This window comes from Pseudophryne corroboree, chromosome 1 (assembly GCF_028390025.1).
Source record: "Pseudophryne corroboree isolate aPseCor3 chromosome 1, aPseCor3.hap2, whole genome shotgun sequence".
In the NCBI taxonomy this organism is placed as follows: Eukaryota; Metazoa; Chordata; class Amphibia; order Anura; family Myobatrachidae; genus Pseudophryne; species Pseudophryne corroboree.
This window is the reverse complement of record NC_086444.1, coordinates 598,755,060-598,775,460: the sequence shown is the minus strand read 5'-3', so window position 1 is coordinate 598,775,460 and position 20,401 is coordinate 598,755,060.

Below are 20,401 nucleotides of genomic sequence, written 5' to 3'. Positions count from 1 at the left end.
TCTTATATTGTCACAGCTTCTCGTTATATTAAATAGGCGGCTTCTGATGCCGGTATCCTGGCAGCCAAGGCCTCTACTACGTCAGTCCTGGCTCGCCGGATATTGTGGCTGAGATCCTGGTCTGTGGATCTGGACTCTAGAAAAACCCTGGAGGTACTCCCTTTTAAGGGAGATATTCTGTTTGGGGAGGATTTAAATAAGATTGTGGCTGACTTGGCTACTGCCAAAACTGCCTGTCTGCCAAGTACTGCTCCTTCTGTGTCGAAGGCTAAAGGTACTTCCTTTCGCCCCTTTCGTCCTTCAGGTAAAACAAAAGGTCAGGTGTACAACAAGCAGGCCCGCACTTCCAAACCTGGTAAGCCTAAGCCCAAAAGAGCCTGGCCGGCCCGTCAGCCAGCTTCCAAGACAGATAAGCCTGCCGCATGACGGGGCGGGCCTCCCTCTGGGGCATCCCAGGGTGGGGGGCCGGCTTCTAGGGTATACCCAGGAATGGTTGAAGAACACTTCAGACGCCTGGGTATGGGAAGTCGTCACTCGAGGTTACGTCATGGCCTTCAAAAACCGACCCCCTCATCGATTTTGCCAGACAGATGTCCCGTTGAACAAAGGCAAACACTCTACATTCGGTGGTACAGACGCTCCTGGATACAGGAGTCGTAGTACAGGTGCCTCTTGCACAGAGGGGCCGGGGGTACTATTCTCCACTGTTTCTAGTCCCGAAACCGAATGGGTCCTCCCGGCCCATTCTCAACCTCAAGGCATTGAACAGGTTTGTGAAGGTTTCCAAGTTCCGGATGGAAACCCTTCGCTCTATAGTTCTGGCCTTGGAACCTGGGGACTTCATGGTCTCCCTGGATATACAGGATGCTTACCTGCATATTCCTATAGCAGTGTCTCATCAGCAATACCTGAGATTTGCGATTGGCAACTGCCATTACCAGTTTCGGGCGTTACCTTTTGGTTTAACAACGGCTCTGCGAGTCTTTACAAAAGTCATGGCGGTGATGACGGTGGTACTCCGCCGTCAAGGGGTCAGGATACTGCCATATTTGGATGACTTGTTAATCCTGGCAAATTCCCCAGAACTTCTCCTGCGTCATCTAGATGTGACGGTCCTGTTTCTGCAAGTCCACAGGTGGCTCATCAACTGGAAGAAGTCATCCCTGATCCCTGCTCAGAGCATGGTGCATCTGGGAGCACTATTGGACACTCACAACCAGCGGTTGTTCCTGTCTCAGGAGAAAGTCCTGAAACTTCAGGACAGGATTCGTTGCTTCCTATCTCGTCCGCAAGTGTTGATACATTCGGCGATGCAGGTGCTGGGCCTCATGGTGTCAGCATTCGACATGGTGGAGTACGCTCAATTTCACTCTCGCCCTCTCCAGAGGCTGATTCTAGCCAAATGGGACGGCCTGCCTCACCGGATCAGGTCTCAAATGATCTCATTGACTCCGGAGGTCCGTCTGTCGCTGATCTGGTGGCTCCGGGACCAACAACTGTGCAGTGGCCGTGCGTTCTGGATATCCGACTGGGTCCTGTTAACGACAGATGCCAGTCTAAGAGGTTGGGGCGTGGTGCTGGAGCAACACTCCCTTCAGGGGCGGTGGACCAAGGAGGAGTCCCTCCTCTCGATCAATATTCTGGAGTTGCGGGCGGTCTTCAATGCATTGAACCTAGCCCAGCATTTAATTCAGAACCGTCCTGTTCAAGTACAGTCGGACAACGCCACCACAGTGGCTTACATAAATCATCAAGGCGGCACTCAAAGCCGCCTAGCAATGAAGGAAGTCTCACGGATTCTACAGTGCGCAGAACGCCATCTACGGCCATATCGGCAATATTCATTCCGGGAGTCCTGAATTGGGAAGCGGACTTTCTCAGTCGTCAGGACGTGCATGGCGTCTCGACACAATCACAAGGTTCCGGTCTTCAGAGCAAGGACAAGGGATCCTCAAGCAGCATTCGTGGATGCGCTGGCGGTACCGTGGAGGTTTCGGCTGCCGTACGTGTTCCCTCCGGTGTCATTCCTGCCCAGGGTAATTCGGAAGTTCAAGCAAGAAAAAGGAATTCTGCTTCTCATAGCTCCAGCGTGGCCCAGACGGCACTGGTTCTCAGACCTGCAAGGCCTATCGTCAGAGCGTCCAATTTTACTTCCACAACGCCCAGACCTCCTTGTTCAGGGCCCCTGTGTCTACCAGGACCTAGCCCGGCTGTCTTTGACGGCGTGGCTCTTGAAGCTTCCGTCTTAAGGGCTAAAGGGTTTTCTGAGGCGGTCATTCAAACTATGTTGCGGGCCCGGAAACCGGCTTCTGCTCGGATTTACTATAGGGTCTGGCATTCTTACTTTGTTTGGTGCGCATCTAACAATTATGACGCTTCCAAGTTTAGTATAGCCAAGTTGTTGGCTTTTCTTCAGCAGGGCCTGGACTTAGGCCTGCGTCTGGCCTCCCTCAAGGTTCAAATATCTGCCTTGTCGGTGTGGTTTCAGAGGAAAATTGCGACCTTACCTGATGTGCATACCTTTACTCAGGGCTTGTTGCGTATCCAACCTCCCTATGTCCCGCCTGTGGCTCCTTGGGACTTGTCGGTGGTTTTGGAGGCGTTACAAGAGTCTCCGTTTGAACCTCTTGGTTCAGCTGACCTTAAGTGACTTTCCCTTTAAGGTGGTGTTTCTGCTGGCTATTGCTTCAGCTAGAAGAGTGTCGGATTTGGGTGCCTTGTCTTGTAGTTCCCCATATCTGATATTTCACCGTGACCGGGCGGTTCTTAGGACTCGTCCCGGCTATCTACCTAAGGTGGTTTCTTCGTTCCACCTTAATCAGGAGATTGTAGTTCCGGCACTTGTTTCTCCTGATCTGTCTCCCAAAGAGCGGTCTTTGGATGTGGTACGGGCTCTCCTTATCTATGTGAAGAGAACTGCTTCTATTAGGAAATCTGATTCTCTCTTTGTATTGTTTGGATTTCACAAACGGGGCTGGCCTGCTCACAAGCAAACTTTGGCCAGATGGATTAGAATGGTGATTGCACATGCTTATGTGAGGGCTGGTCTGTCGGCTCCTGCTCACATTACGGCCCATTCTACTCGGTCTGTTGGACCTTCTTGGGCGGCCCAACGTGGTGCGACCCTTGAACAATTGTGCAAGGCGGCTACGTGGTCCTCTGTGAACACGTTCATAAGGTTCTATGCCTTCGATACTGCCACTTCCCAGAATGCTTCCTTTGGACGCCGGGTTCTTGTGCCCGCTACAGTGCATCCCCGCCCATAAGGAACTGCATTAGGACATCCCCATTGTCCATTCCTTGAGGAGCACAGTGTACCGCGCAGCAGAAAACGAGTTTTATGGTAAGAACTTACCTTTGTTAAAACTCTTTCTGCGAGGTACACTGGGCTCCACAAGGCGCCCACCCTGACGCACTTAGCTTCTTTGGGTTGGTATGGCATTAGCCGCTGACACGTCTCCTGTCGTGAGTATGCGGTGTTGTGGCTACTAACCGTTGTTGTCTCTTTTCCTGCTACTGCATTGGACTGGTTAACTAAAAACTGAGATCCTGTGTAGGGAGGCGGGGTGATATAGGAGGCGGCGCTATTCATTCTGGGAACAGTCAAAGCTTTGAGCCTGTTGGTGCCTCGGATCAAGATCCTACTCTACACCCCATTGTCCATTCCTTGTGGATCCCAGTGTACCTCGCAGAAAGAGTTTTAACAAAGGTAAGTCCTTACCATAAAACTCGTTATTTGGTACAACTATGATATACATCCAGTATCTACTGTGCATTGTTATATCTATACTCATACATATTTATATGTAAAATTCTAGTCCAGTGCAGTTTTATTGTTTACATGTAATAACTTCTGCATTGTACATGTGACTGAGTGTGCCTGTAGCTGTTGTGTGGGATTCCATTCTCCTGTATAACATATTGCTATCACTATATTCTGTTCCCTGAGGGGCTAGGTGTGTCAGGGTTCCATAAATAAATATATATATATATATATATATATATATATATATATATATATATATAGTCCATCACAAAACGGCGGCACTCAGCGGGACTTACTCATCGTGAGAAAAAGGAAGAGACTGAACTCAAATCCTTAAGTTAACGTTTCAGTTTATAACTTTCGTCAGAACACCAGATACAATAACTGTGACATACCTTTATACCTTCACCATACTCGTGAACACAGCCCGTGGCTCGGTCACGCCGGCGGGGGACGGATGACGTCATCAAACTGCAACTCATGCAAGGCGCTACTCCCCGTCGTCGCTCCGGTTACCATAGGGACTGTAATAAACAAACAGACGAACCCACAATGTTAAAATCACAATATCCTGGGTAGCCGGTGAAAAGACACATTTTGTTCAATATATAACTCTCCTGCATGTCTGTGTGTCAATCTATAACAACTTCAACACTGCAGAAATGATACTGTAGACCAAGAAGGCTAAACCTCATTCTGTCAGTAACTAATCGATGAAGCAATTTAAACTAAAATGCTCATTGAGGCCGCCCGGGGTCATAGTATTGAGGTGGTGTGTCCACCTAGCCTCTCTCTGTAACAATAATTGATTTATATTGCCCCCTCTAATATTTTTAGGTACTTGGTCAATAATTTTATACTTTAATGACGCCAGACCATGTCTCTGTTGTGCGAAATGTCGTGCCACTGGCTGTGCTTGACTGTCACCTTCCAGCGCTGCCCGTATGGCGGACCTATGCATCGCCATTCTCCCTTTAAACTGACGTGCAGTTTTTCCCACATACAAAAGCCCACAGGGGCATCTAATAAAATATACTACGTGGGTACTCGTGCATGTCAAGATCTTATTTATCTTGACATTCTTGCCAGTGTGTGGATGTGAAAATCCCGCACCTGTCTCCATGTAACTGCATGTGGTGCAGCCCACACATCTATAACAACCAGGTTTTTTTACTCCGGAATGTCTGTTTAGTAAAAGATGATATATCATTATGCACTAAATAATCCTTTAAATTCTTATTCCTGGTGTAACTAGGTAACAGAGTTACCTCTTTGAACATTCCCAGATCCTTATCAGAGGTTATGATGGACCAGTTTTCCCTGGCCTGTTTGGGTACCTCTTTACTAACAGAAGAGAATTTTTGAACAAAAGGAATTTTAGATTGCAAGGTCTTAGTTTTAGACCGTGTTTCAGCCAGGAGTGTTGCCCTATCTAGACTAAGGACTCTGTCCTTGGTCTTCATGAGTTCCCCCCAATCATACCCCCTGGCGTTAAAGTTAAGGGCCATTTTATTAATTTCAATCTCAGTTTTCACAAGATCATCTGATATTCTATGGGCCCTAAGAAACTGCGAGTAGGGTACACTATATAGGTGCCGGATGGAAACTAGCCGCATGGAGTAAGGTATTTTTGTCCGTTGTTTTTTTTAAATATGTTTGTATGTAATTGTCCTTCCTCAAGGGATATAGCAACATCTAGATAATTAACTCTTTCTCCACTCATTGTAGCAGTAAATTTGATGTTTACATCACGTGAATTAATATCTGTGATTACTTGTTTTAAGGAGGCCTCAGTGCCTGTCCAAATCAGGAACAGCTCGTCTATGTACCTAACAAAAAATATTATCCTATCAGCACAAACAGGATCTGTAAAAAAAAGATCTTTCTCTATTTCAAACATAAAGCAGTTTGCGAATGCAGGCGAGACGCAACTGCCCATTGCGCATCCCTGCAGTTGTTCGAACCACTTGTTATCAAATAAGAAGTAGTTCCTTTTTAACGTGAGCCCCAACAAATCCAAAAACAGTTGCAGATCCGGACCATTGTACAACAGACTACTCGATAATAGACGTCTGGCCGCCTCTACACCTCTATCGTGTGGGATATTGGTGTAGAGGCTGACCATGTCCAATGTACATAATATACAATCAGGTGGAAGATTAGTAAGTTGCTGTAACTTAATAATTAAGGAAGTCGTATCCTTCAAATAGGTGAACTGTGACTGGATCACTGGTTGAAAATAGTGATCCAAGTATTGTGAGACTTTATAAAACACAGAGTTGCGGGCAGCTATGATAGGACGTCCCGGTGGCTTACTCGAATCCTTGTGGATTTTGGGTATGGTGTAAAAAACCGGGGCCACCGGGAACTCCTGTATCAAAGCATCACGCTCATCTGTAGAAATCAAGTTGTCAAGTACCGCTGTTTCTAACACCTGCCTCAGTTCACTATTGTATTTCTCGGTAGGGTCTGACAATAATTGTCTATACACTGAACTATCCAGCAACTGACTGTACGCCTCTGTTTTATACTGACACAAACTTTGTATAACAATAGGCTAGGTGGATACACCGCCTCAATACTATGACCCCGGGCGGCCTCAATGAGCATTTTAGTTTAAATTGTTTCATCGATTAGTTACTGACAGAATGAGGTTTAGCCTTCTTGGTCTACAGTATCATTTCTGCAGTGTTGAAGTTGTTATAGATTGACAAACAGACATGCAGGAGAGTTATATATTGAACAAAATGTGTCTTTTCACCGGCTACCCAGGATATTGTGATTTTAACATTGTGGGTTTGTCTGTTTGTTTATTACAGTCCCAATGGTAACCGGAGCGACGACGGGGAGGAGCGCCTTGCATGAGTTGCCGTTTGATGACGTCATCCGTCCCCCGCCGGCGTGACCGAGCCACGGGCAGTTTTCACGAGTATGGTGAAGGTATAAAGGTATGTCACAGTTATTGTATCTGGTGTTCTGACGAAAGTTATAAACTGAAACGTTAACTTAAGGATTTGAGTTCAGTCTCTTCCTTTTCTCACGATGAGTAAGTCCCGCTGAGAGCCGCCGTTTTGTGATGGACTGTGTATACCGTTTGGTACAGGAGGGCACCGGGGCAATAGAACTTCAGAGGTACTGAGTGCCGGTAATTACGTGGATATATATATATATATATATATATATATACTGCTCAAAAAAATAAAGGGAACACTTAAACAACACAATGTAACTCCAAGACAATCACACTTCTGTGAAATCAAACTGTCCACTTAGGAAGCAACACTGATTGACAATTTATTTCACATGCTGTTGTGCAAATGGAATATACAACAGGTGTAAATTATAGGCAATTAGCAAGACACCCCCAATAAAGGAGTTGTTCTGCAGGTGGTGACCACAGACCACTTCTCAGCTCCTATGCTTTCTGGCTGATGTTTTGGTCACTTTTGAAAGCTGGCGGTGCTTTCACTCTAGTGGTAGCATGAGACGGAGTCTACAACCCACACAAGTGGCTCAGGTAGTGCGGCTCATCCCGGTTGGCACATCAATGCGAGCTGTGGCAAGAAGGTTTGCTGTGTCTGTCAGCGTAGTGTCCAGAGCATGGAGGCGCTACCAGGAGACAGGCCAGTACATCAGGAGACGTGGAGGAGGCCGTAGGAGGGCAACAACCCAGCAGCAGGACCGCTACCTCCGCCTTTGTGCAAGGAGGAACAGGGGGCGCACTGCCAGAGCCCTCCAAAATGACCTCCAGCAAGCCACAAATGTGCATGTGTCTACTCAAACGATCAGAAACAGACTCTATGAGGGTGGCATGAGGGCCCGACGTTTACAGGTGGGGGTTGTGCTTACAGCCCAACACCGTGCAGGACGTTTGGCATTTGCCAGAGAACACCAAGATTGGCAAATTCGCCACTGGCGCCCTGTGCTCTTCACAGACGAAAGCAGGTTCTCACTGAGCGCAAGGAGAACGTTCTGCTGCCTGCAACATCCTCCAGCATGACCGGTTTGGCAGTGGGTCAGTAATGGTGTGGGGTGGCATTTCTTTGGGGGCCCACACAGTCCTCCATGTGCTCGCCAGAGGTAGCCTGACTGCCATTAGGTACCGAGATGAGATCCTCAGACCATATGCTGGTGCGGTTGGCCCTGGGTTCCTCCTAATGCAAGACAATGCTAGACCTCATGTGGCAGGAGTGTGTCAGCAGTTCCTGCAAGACGAAGGCATTGGTGCTATGGACTGGCCCCCCTGTTCCCCAGACCTGAATCCAATTGAGCACATCTGGGATATCATGTCTCGCTCCATCCACCAACAGCCAACGTTGCACCACAGACTGTCCAGGAGTTGGCGGATGCTTTAGTCCAGGTGTGGGAGGAGATTCCTCAGGAGACCATCCGCCACCTCATCAGGAGCATGCCCAGGCATTGTAGGGAGGTCATGCAGGCACGTGGAGGCCACACACACTACTGAGCCTCATTTTGACTTGTTTTAAGGACATTACATCAAAGTTGGATCAGCCTGTATTGTGTTTTTCCACTTTAATTTTGAGTGTGACTCCAAATCCAGACCTCCATGGGTTAATAAAGTTGATTTCCATTGATAATTTTTGTGTGATTTTGTTGTCAGCACATTCAACTATGTAAAGAACAAAGTATTTAATAAGAATATTTCATTCATTCAGATCTAGGATGTGTTGTTTAAGTGTTCCCTTTATTTTTTTGAGCAGTGTATATATATATATATATATATATATATATATAATGTTAGTGTTAGTGTTACACAGAATATACAATTTGGTATTTTCTCGTACGTCCTAGAGGATGCTGGGGTCCACATTAGTACCACGATGTCTAGACGGGTACACTAGGAGCCATGGGCACTTTAAGAGTTTAATAGTATGGGCTGGCTCCTCCCTCTATGCCTCTCCTACCAGACCCAATTTAGAAAATGTGCCCGGTGGAGCCGGTCACAGCTGGGGAGCTCCTAGGAGTACTTTTAGTTTTTTTTTTTTTTCTAAAGAGTTTGTTACAGGGACTGCTGGCAACAGCCTCCCTGCTTTTTTGTGGGACTTCGGGGGGGGGTGTAAGATCCAACCCTCTGAGGTTAATGGCCCCTATGTCTGCTGACAGGATACTGAGCTCCTGAGGGTGTCGTTCGCAAGCACCCGAGGTGACCGCTCGCTCCCGCCCGCAGCACTGCCGCCATCCCCTAACGGAGCCAGAAGACGTCGGTGGTGAGTAGAACGCCGGCGCCCCGACAAGCGGGGAGCCGGTGAGAATGGCGGCATCAGGGTGGGAGCGCAGCGCTGATGCTGCGCTCCGGAGGACTCAGAGGTACACTGTGCGGCGCTGTGAGGGGTGCCCTGGGCCAGCGCAAACACCCTTACAGTGGTTACTATTGCTATCAGGGACATCTGTACTACTGCTAGCGCCATTACCTCAGGCCAGTATAATCTGTATAAGTGCGGGAAGATGCGCCACTTTAGGGGGCGGAGCTTCTCAGAGCGGATCCAGAACTCGCTAGCGCCATTTTCTCCCTGCAGATCACACTACAGAGACGCTGACAGGGAGCGCTGACCCTCCACATAACTCCAGCTATCCTGTGCGGCACCAGGGAGTTATAGAAGGGGGGGTGGGGGGGTTAGTGTCTATTTACATTACTGTGTAGTCTATTTAGGTTACTCAGTCAGTGGCAGGCATTTATTATTATAACTGTCTACTGAGGCGCTGTGTGGGCTGGCTCCCTTACTCTGTGTCTCTCTGAATGTACTTGGGGGAAACATTTTCCTGTGTGTGTGTGTGTGTTATATATCTCACATTACCATGTCCAGGGACTCTGGATCTTGTGCTGCAGAGTATGTATCTTCTCCAGAAGAGTCTAATCCCTGTACTCAGGAATGCAATATACTGTCTCAGCCCTCTGAATCTGAACCCCAGTGGGTGGCTTCTATTAAGGGTATGATATCCCAGATTTCATCTAGGATAGCTCATTATGAGACTGAAACACAGGTTTCAAAAAACTCTGTAGAGGTTTTGTCGTATTCTACTCCCACTACCTCAACAAACTCTTCTAGTATATGCCCAAAAAAGCGTGTTCTTGCCCAGGTAATGCAAGTTGATGCGGATACCGACTGATACGGGTGACTGTGATGGGGATATACTGCGGGGGGAGGCATCCCTTGCTAAAGGGGTGCAGCTAATGAGGCCATTGTTTTACACATTACTGACATGTTACCTGAACTGGTCGAGGAGGCTTACTTTACGGACAATAAGAAAGTATCCCTTACTTTCCCTGCGTCTAGGTAATTCCCTAGATTATTTGAGAAATCCTGGGAAAACCCGGAGAGAAAAATCCAGATCTTAAGAGAGTTCTAGTTGCTTTTCCTTTTCCTGAAGAGGATAAGAAAAAGTGGGAAAACCCTCCTATAGTAGACGCTTCTGTTTCTAGATTGATTAAAAAGGTGGTTTTAACTGACCCTGGGTCTACTGCTTTGAAAGAAATGGCAGACCGCAAGATTGAGACTACGCTCAAATCCATTACACTGCTTCAGGCGTGGCGCTTAGGCCCACTATTGCTTGTGCATGGATTTCTAAAGCCATAGTAAAGTGGTCAGGCATGTTACTAGAGGATTTAGATACTATGGATAGAAGTGACATTGAAATATTTTTACGTCACATACAGGATTCTGCGGGTTTCATGGTGGAGGCCATGAAGGACCTTGGTAATCTAAATGCACGGACGTCTTCCATGGCTGTCTCGGCACGCAGGGGACTCAGGCTGCGCCAATGGTCTGTGGATGCGGAATCCAAGAAGAGTGTTGAGAACCTACCCTTCACAGGTCAGGCTCTATTTGGGGAAGCTTTGGATGCGTGGATCTCCACGGCAACCGCAGGTAAGTCAACCTTTCTTCCCTCAGCCACTCCAACGCAGAAAAATTCCTTCTCTGCGTCTACAATGCAGTCCTTTTAGACCGCAAAGGTTAAGAAGTCAAAGTCCCCTTCCACCTTTTTCAGAGGTGGTCGGGGAAAAGACAGAAAACCTGCACCGGCAGGTTCCCAGGAACAGAAGCCCGGGTTCTGTTTCCTCAAAATCCTCAGCATGACGGTGGACCTCCCAGCCTGGAGGTCGGCTAGGTGAGAGCATGTCTAAGAAATTTCAGTCTGGTCTGGGCGTCATCAGGCCTGGACCCCTGGGTAAAAGATATTGTATCTCAGGGGTACAGACTGGAGTTTCAGGAGCTCCCACCTCACAGATTTTTCAAATCAGGCTTACCGGCTTTGCTGACAGAAAGGGCTGTCTTACAGGAAGCCATTCAAAAATTGGAAAGGGCAAATGTCATTGTCCCAGTTCCACCTCATCTGGAAAACTAGGGTTACTACTCAAACCTTTTTGTGGTGCCGAAGCCGGATGGTTCGGTCAGACCAATATTGAACCTCAAATCGTAAAATCCATATTTTAGGGAATTCAAGTTCAAGATGGAATCTCTGAGAGCGGTGATCACAGATCTGGAGGAGGGGGAATTCCTGGTATCCTTAGATATCAAGGATGTATACCTTTACATTCCTATTTGGCCACTACACCAGGCTTATCTCAGGTTTGCGCTGTTGGACTGTCACTATCAGTTCCAGGCGCTGCCATGCGGCCTATCCATGGCACCGAGGGTGTTCACCAAAGTAATGGCAGAGATGATGCTTCTACTCCGCAAGCAGTGAGTGAACATAATTCCATATCTGGACGATCTGCTGATAAAAGCATCGTCCAGGGAGAAGTTGTTGCAGTCCATTGTTCTCACAACTCGACTGCTCCAGGATCATGGATGGATCCTGAATCTTCCAAAGTCACATTTGGAGCCGACAAGGAGATTGTCTTTCCTAGGGATGATCCTCGACACGGAAGTGCAGAGATTATTTCTACCACTGGAGAAAGCGTTGGTGATACAAACAATGGTCCGGGATGTCTTGAAACCTACCCGGGTATCGGTTCATCAATGCATTCATCTTCTGGGGAAGATGGTTGCCTCCTATGAGGCTCTACAGTACGGAAGATTTCATGCACGGTCCTTCCAACTGGATCTTCTGTACAAGTGGTCTGGATCCCACCTACACATGCACCAGAGGATACGTCTGTCGCCGAAAGCCAGGATTTCACTCCTATGGTGGCTGCAAATACCTCACCTTCTCAAGGGCCACAGGTTCGGGATTCAGAACTGGATCCTTCTAACCATGGATGCAAGTCCCAGAGGTCGGGGCGCGGTATCCCAAGGGGAAAACTTCCAAGGAAGGTGGTCAAGTCTGGAATCCATCCTTCCAATAAACATTCTGCAACTGAGAGCCGTATTCAACAGCCTTCTATAAGCGGCACATCTTTTGCAAGGTCAGGCCATTCAGGTGCAGTCGGACAATGTAACGACAGTGGCCTACATCAACTGACAAGGCGGAACGCAGAGCTGCAATGACAGGTAACAAGGATCCTCCTCTGGGCAGAAAGACGTGCGATGGCACTGTCAGCAATCTTCATTCCAGGAGTGGACAATTGGGAAGCAGACTTCCTCAGCAGCCATGATCTCCATCCAGGCGAGTGGGGACTCCACCCAGAGGTGTTTGCAGAGGTGACAAGTCTTTGGGGCGTACCTCACATAGACATGATGGCCTCCCGCCTCAACCAGAAGCTTCGCAGGAACTGTTCCAGGTCGAGAGACCCACAGGCAGCGGCAGTGGATGCACTGGTGGCTCTGTGGACCTTCCAGTCGGTGTCTGTTCCCTCTACTCCCGCTCATCCCATTCTAAAACTTGTAAAAAGAACAAGAGTTCAGGCGATCCTCATTGCTCCGGATTGGCCAAGAAGGGCTTGGTACACGGATCTTCTGGAGTTACTGCTGGAAGATCCGAGGCCTCTTCCTCTTCGGGAGGACCTTCTGCAACAGGGGCTGTTTACTTATCAAGACTTACCACGGCTACGTTTGACGGCATGGAGGTTGAACGCCAGATCTTAGCTTGGAAAGGCATTCCAAAAAAGGTTATTCCTACCCTGATCCAGGCTAGGAAAGGAGTAACGTCTAAATATTACCATCGCATTTGGAAAAAGTATGTGTCTATGAATCTAAGAAGTTTCCTACGGTGGAGTTTCAACTTGGGCGGTTTCTCCTCTTCCTGCAGGCAGGTGTGGATGTGGGCCTACGTTTGGGCTCCATAAAAGTCCAGATTTTGGCTTTGTCCATTTTCTTCCAGAATCAGTCGGCTTCCCTCCCTGAGGTTCAGACTTTCTTGAAACGGGTGCTGCACATCTAACCTCCCTTTGTGCCTCCTACGGCACTTTGGGATCTTAACGTGGTGTTGCAGTTCCTGCAATCAGATTTTTTTGAGCTTTTACAGGAGGTTGAGGTCAAGTTTCTCACTTTGAAGGCGGTCACACTGTTGGCATTAGCATCTGCTAGGCGTGTGTCTGAATTGGGGGCTTTGTCCTACAAAAGCCCCTACAATTTTCCATGAAGATAGAGCCGAGCTCAGGACGTGTCAGCAATTTCTTCTGAAGGTTGTGTCGGCTTTTCATATCAACCTACCTCAAAGTCCTTGGATGTTGTGAGGGCTTTGAAGATTTTTGTGAAGAGAACTTATTGTCACAGGAAGTCGGACTCTCTGTTTGTCCTTTATGACCCTAACAAGATTGGGTGTCCTGCTTCTAAGCAGCCGATTTCTCGCTGGATCAGGTTCACTATCCAGCATGCTTATTCTATGGAAGACTAGCCGTGTCCAAAATCTGTTAAGGCTCACTCTACTCGTAAGGTGGGTTCTTCCTGGACGGCTTCCCAGAGTGTCTCGGCTTTACAGCTTTGCCGAGCGGCTTCTTGGTCAGGATCGAACACGTTTGCTAAGCTCTACGAGTTCGATACTTTGGCCTCTGAGGACCTAATGTTTGGTGGATCTGTTCTGCAGGAGCCCCACGCTCTCCCTACCGTACTGGGAGCTTTGGTACATCCCCATGGTACTAATGTGGACCCCAGCATCCTCTAGGACGTAAGAGAAAATAGTATTTTAATTACCTACCAGTAAATCCTTTTCTCTGACGTCCTAAGTGGATGCTGGGACTCCGTAAGGACCATGGGGAATAGCGGCTCTGCAGGAGACTGGGCACAACTAAAGAAAGCTTTAGGACTACCTGGTGTGCACTGGCTCCTCCCACTATGACCCTCCTCCAGACCTCAGTTAGAATCTTGTGCCCGGCGGAGCTGGATGCACACAAGGGGCTCTCCTGAGCTCCTAGAAAGAAAGTATATTTTAGGTTTTTTATTTTACAGTGAGATCTGCTGGCAACAGACTCACTGCAGCGAGGGACTAAGGGGAGAAGAAGCGAACCTACCTAACTGGTGGTAGCTTGGGCTTCTTAGGCTACTGGACACCATTAGCTCCAGAGGGATCGACCACAGGACCCGACCTCGATGTTCGGTCCCGGAGCCGCGCCGCCGGCCCCCTTACAGAGCCAGAAGCAAGAAGTGTTCCGGAAAATCGGCGGCAGAAGACTTCTGTCTTCAACAAGGTAGCGCACAGCAGTGCAGCTGTGCGCCATTGCTCCTCATGCACACCTCACACTCCGGTCACTGATGGGTGCAGGGCGCTGGGGGGGGCGCCCTGAGGCCAATATAATACACCTTGGCTGGCAAATCATCACAATATATAGTCCCAGGGCTATATATGTGATAAATTACCCCTGCCAGAATCCATGAAAAAAGCGGGAGAAAAGTCAGCCGAAAAAGGGGCGGGGCTATCTCCCTCAGCACACTGGCGCCATTTTTTCTTCACAGTGCAGCTGGAAGACAGCTCCCCAGGCTCTCCCCTGTAGTTTTCAGGCTCAAAGGGTTAAAAAGAGAGGGGGGGCTCTAAATTTAGGCGCAATATGTGTATACAAGCAGCTATTGAGGGAAAAATCACTCAGTTATAGTGTTAATCCCTGCATTATATAGCGCTCTGGTGTGTGCTGGCATACTCTCTCTCTGTCTCCCCAAAGGACTTTGTGGGGTCCTGTCCTCGGTCAGAGCATTCCCTGTGTGTGTGCGGTGTGTCGGTACGGCTGTGTCGACATGTTGGATGAGGAAGGTTACGTGGAGGCAGAGCAGAGGCCGATAAATGGGATGTCGCCCCCTGTGGGGCCGACACCAGAGTGGATGGATAGGTGGAAGGTATTAACCGACAATGTCAACTCCTTACATAAAAGGCTGGATGACGTGACAGCTGTGGGACAGCCGGCTTCTCAGCCCGCGCCTGCCCAGGCGTCTCAAAGGCCATCAGGGGCTCAAAAAACGCCCGTTACCTCAGATGGCAGACACAGATGTCGGCACGGAGTCTGACTCCAGTGTCGACGAGGTTGAGACATATACACAATCCACTAGGAACATCCCTTGCATGATCTCGGCAATGAAAAATGTGTTACACATTTCTGACATGAACCCAAGTACCACATAAAAGGGGTTTTATGTTTGGGGAGAAAAAGCAGCCAGTGTTTTGTTCCCCCATCAGATGAGTGAATGAAGTGTGTAAAGAGCGTGGGTTCCCCCGATAAGAAAATGGTAATTTCTAAAAAGTTACTGCTGGCGTACCCTTTCCCGCCAGAGGATAGGTCACGTTGGGAGATATCCCCTAGGGTGGATAAGGCGCTCACACGTTTGTCAAAAAAGGTGGCACTGCCATCTGGGGATACGGCCACTTTGAAGGAGCCTGCTGATAAAAAGCAGGAGGCTATCCTGAAGTCTGTATATACACACTCAGGTACTATACTGAGACCTGCATTTGCCTCAGCATAAATAGTGCTGCTGCAGCGTGGTCTGATACCCTGTCAGATAATATTAATACCCTAGACAGGGATAATATTTTGCTAACATAGAGCATATTAAAGACGTCGTCTTATATATGAAGGATGCACAGAGGGATATTTGCCGGCTGGCATCCAGAATTAATGCAATGTCCATTCTGCCAGGAGGGTATTAGAGACCCGGCAGTGGACAGGTGATGCTGCCTTTAAAAGGCACATGGAGATTCTGCCTTATGAGGGTGAGGAATTGAAGAAGAAGATAGATATACACACTCCAGCGCTAAGGAGAGTACCACATTCACAAAATATATTCAGAACACTGCATGCAAAAAACTTATCACCAGTGTGGATAATAGGTCAATCGGTAATACTTAACGTTAGGGAAGTAATCAGCACAAATGTAGAATGGTCTTAATCCGTAGATTTCCACAGTTTACCATTTAAAAAGAACAAAAAATATATAATAGTGCAGATTATTTAAAACAAAATTCAAATTTTATTACAGGAATCCACTTACAAACATGAGGTTTGGTTTGAGCCTGATATTATTCCTGTAGTGGCAATTTCAGCATCTGGTAGTTGCATCGATTCCAGGTATACTTTGGATCCTTCAAATTGACTCCATGATAAGGTATATGATACCACAGAAAAGAAATATAGATAGTGCAAGTATGTAAAAGCAGCAAACTATTTTTTAATACAAATATGCACTTACAAACACTTGTAAAAACACAGCATAACGGGTTCCCCAATGGTAAAGCAGCATAGGTGAGATCCTGATGTTCGAGGGATTACAGCACTCGCTTCCGGAATGTGAATGCTGTAGCAGACCTACGATCTATAACCATGCAGGGTGTCCGTCCAAAAAGCCACGCTAGACGCGTTTCAGACCAAAGTCCTTCCTCAGTAGCGTGGCTTATGCTCTCTTGAGTATCCTTATATTAGGAGTGGACAGGTGCTTCCAATCCCCGCTGATTTGCGCCGTCCGTGCGCCAAACCGGAACCGGAAGTGACATCGCGATTTGCGTTCCATTCAACCGGAAATGGTTCATATGCGTTCCACAGTCTTTTTCTAAATACCGGAACCGGAAGTGACATCATAATTTGCGTTTCATTCACCAGGAAAGAGGTCACATCCATTTCCAGTCTATTTTACAACAAGTCCAGATACATAATCCTCTTAGTAAAACTAAAGCAGAACAAAAGCATCAGTAAAACAAATTATATTTTCTTAAAGTGCATCAAAATGACAGAAGATAGAATATAAATTGACACAAGAATTCAAGGGAATGAAACATCTAGTAATAGATAAATATATATATATAAAAATATCTATATAAAAAATATATATAAATACATAAAAAATGTGGACTATTAATTAGATTAAAAAGCATTTAAGCTCAAAGTCCACATTAAGTCCATTGGGGACGAGAGTGCCTAGATAATGTATCCACCGCATCTCGGCTTGTGATAGCCGCTTGTCTATATCACGGTTCCTGGATCTAGGTAATATCAATTGGATACCCCAAAAATTCTTAATGTGACATTCCCTTGATTCATGATGACTATGAAAATGAGCAGAAACATTGTGAGTTAAAAGAGATTTACGAATGTTGTAAATGTGCTCGGCTGCTCTAATTTTAAGTTGTCTCGTGGTCTTCCCCACATATAGCAAGCCGCAAGTACACTGTAAAAGATACACAACATTTTTGGAGTGGCAGGTAATAAATTCATTAATAGGGTATATTTTGTCCCCAATGTGTAAACTGCTAACTTTTTTATCCTTAGTCTTAACTGTCTTACACATAAGGCAATCCCCGCATCGATGGAAACCTTTTGTTCTGATGCTCTGCCTAATTTCAGTTGTTAAATTGCTTTTGACTAAATGATCTTTTAAGGACGGTGCCTTCCTATAGACAAAAACTGGTTTATTTGGAATAAGTGTGCCTATAATTGGATCTTGTTGTAATAATTTCCAATTATTATTAAAAACCTTTTCTATTTCTCGATGACAATTATTATATTGGCTAAAAAAGGCCCATTCATGTTTATTCTTATTATTAATATTATCCTCTTTAGTTTTAATCTTCAACAGTTCCTTTCTTTCAGTTAAATTTATTCTATCTCTTGCCTTTTGCAATAGATTGCCAGAATAACCTTTAGCACTTAGCCTGACTGATATCTCATCAAGTTGTGCTTCACATACAGAGACATCAGTACAATTGCGCTTAATCCGGGAGAATTGCCCGAATGGGATTGCATCAAGCCAATTTTTATGATGTTGGCTGGTGGTATTAATAAAACTATTTGAATCCGTTTTTTTCCTAAAAGTTCTGGTTTTTAATATGCCATCTTCAATATAAATATTAAGATCTAGAAAGGACACTTGCAAAGGACTATAAGAAAAAGTTAATACAATAGAAAAAGCATTTGAATTAAGGTCGGTGCACCACTGATTAAAAAGATCCTCACCATCTCTCCAAATAAAAAGTACATCATCAATAAAACGATGCCAGGACACCAGGCCCGCCGCCAGTACGCCATCATGCCATATCACTTGATCCTCCCAGTAGGCCATGTATAGATTGGCATAACTGGGGGCGAACCTGGTGCCCATGGCAGTGCCCATACACTGTAGGTAAAAGGACCCCTCAAATAAAAAATAATTATTTGTGAGAATAAAATCAATACTGTCTAAAATAAATTTCTTTAAATTAGAATCCAAAGTACTTTTATCCAGAAAGTAGGACACCGCTACCAGACCTTTTTCTCTATTTATAATAGTATACAGTGTACTGACATCAGCACTGCATAATAGATCGCCCTCATGCCAATTATATAGAGATAGTTTCCTCAAAATATCGCCAGTATCTCGTAAATAGGCTTTTGTTTCTAAAACTAACGGTTGGAGGTAATGGTCTATCATAGCAGATAAATTACTTGTAATGCTATTACAGCCAGAGATGATAGGTCTTCCTGGAGGGTGGAGGGGGTCTTTGTGTATTTTCGGGAGAACATATATACAGGGAACAGTTGGATCTTTTATATTAAGAAATTCAAACTCATTCTTATTAATCACTTTTTTATTTAGAGCATCAGTAGTTAACTCTAAGAGTGCTTTACTAATTCTCAAGGTAGGATCACCCTTGAGTTTTTTATATGTATCACTATTGCTCAATTGTTTATTAATTTCCCCTATATATGCATCCCGTGTCAGTAAGACCACTCCTCCACCCTTATCTGCAGGCTTTATAATTATTGAACTATCATCTTTAAGTGATTTTAATGCACTAAACTCTTTTTTAGACAGATTACACTTTTTATTTCTATTTAGATGCCTACCTTTATTTTTCTGTTCTTTTTGTATCATTTTATTGATTTCCTCACATACCACGTTGTTAAAACGATCTAAAAAACTCCCTTTAAAATTTGAGGGGTAAAAAGTGGATGGTGGCTTAAATTTAGAAGAGGTAGTAGGTTCAGTGCTTTGTGTGCCTTCTTCTCTCTCTTTATTTAGAAAGAAGCGTTTAATGGTCAACTTTCTTATATACTTCTGCACATCAATAAATAGATTAAATGAATAGGGGCGAAATGATGGAGCAAATTTGATTTTTTTTATAGAAATAATTATAAATCTCGGGAATATACAGGCTATAATAGAGGGGTCAATACAGTAAGAGATTGGGGAAATAATAAACGAGAAAGAATTAATTCTGATTATACTCGGTTTAATCATCCGACTAGATTTTCAGGCTTAGAGAACCAGGAGCAACAAAAATTTCATGAACCAGAACGCTCTCCTTTTTTATGGGATCGCAGGGCGACAAGGTGGAACAAACATTAGCTATTAGTACTAAGAAAACAAGGAGGGGGAAAAGGGCCGGACAAAAAAATCACCAAAAACAGAAACAAAAACATAATAGAAGGAGAAAAACTAGTCCTTTACCAACAATAGACAGTATTGAAACTGAAGGTAACGATTTAGCTAAGGGGAAAGTATTTAACCTTACAGATAGAGAGCTAACTGAGGAAGAGTTGAAAGTCCTTCAAAAAGGACTTAAATTTGCTCCATCATTTCGCCCCAATTCATTTAATCTATTTATTGATGTGCAGAAGTATATAAGAAAGTTGACCATTAAACGCTTCTTTCTAAATAAAGAGAGAGAAGAAGGCACACAAAGCACTGAACCTACTACCTCTTCTAAATTTAAGCCACCATCCACTTTTTACCCCTCAAATTTTAAAGGGAGTTTTTTAGATTGTTTTAACAACGTGGTATGTGAGGAAATCAATAAAATAATACAAAAAGAACAGAAAAATAAAGGTAGGCATCTAAATAGAAATAAAAAGTGTAATCTGTCTAAAAAAGAGTTTAGTGCATTAAAATCACTTAAAGATGATAGTTCAATAATTATAAAGCCTGCAGATAAGGGTGGAGGAGTGGTCTTACTGACACGGGATGCATATATAGGGGAAATTAATAAACAATTGAGCAATAGTGATACATATAAAAAACTCAAGGGTGATCCTACCTTGAGAATTAGTAAAGCACTCTTAGAGTTAACTACTGATGCTCTAAATAAAAAAGTGATTAATAAGAATGAGTTTGAATTTCTTAATATAAAAGATCCAACTGTTCCCTGTATATATGTTCTCCCGAAAATACACAAAGACCCCCTCCACCCTCCAGGAAGACCTATCATCTCTGGCTGTAATAGCATTACAAGTAATTTATCTGCTATGATAGACCATTACCTCCAACCGTTAGTTTTAGAAACAAAAGCCTATTTACGAGATACTGGCGATATTTTGAGGAAACTATCTCTATATAATTGGCA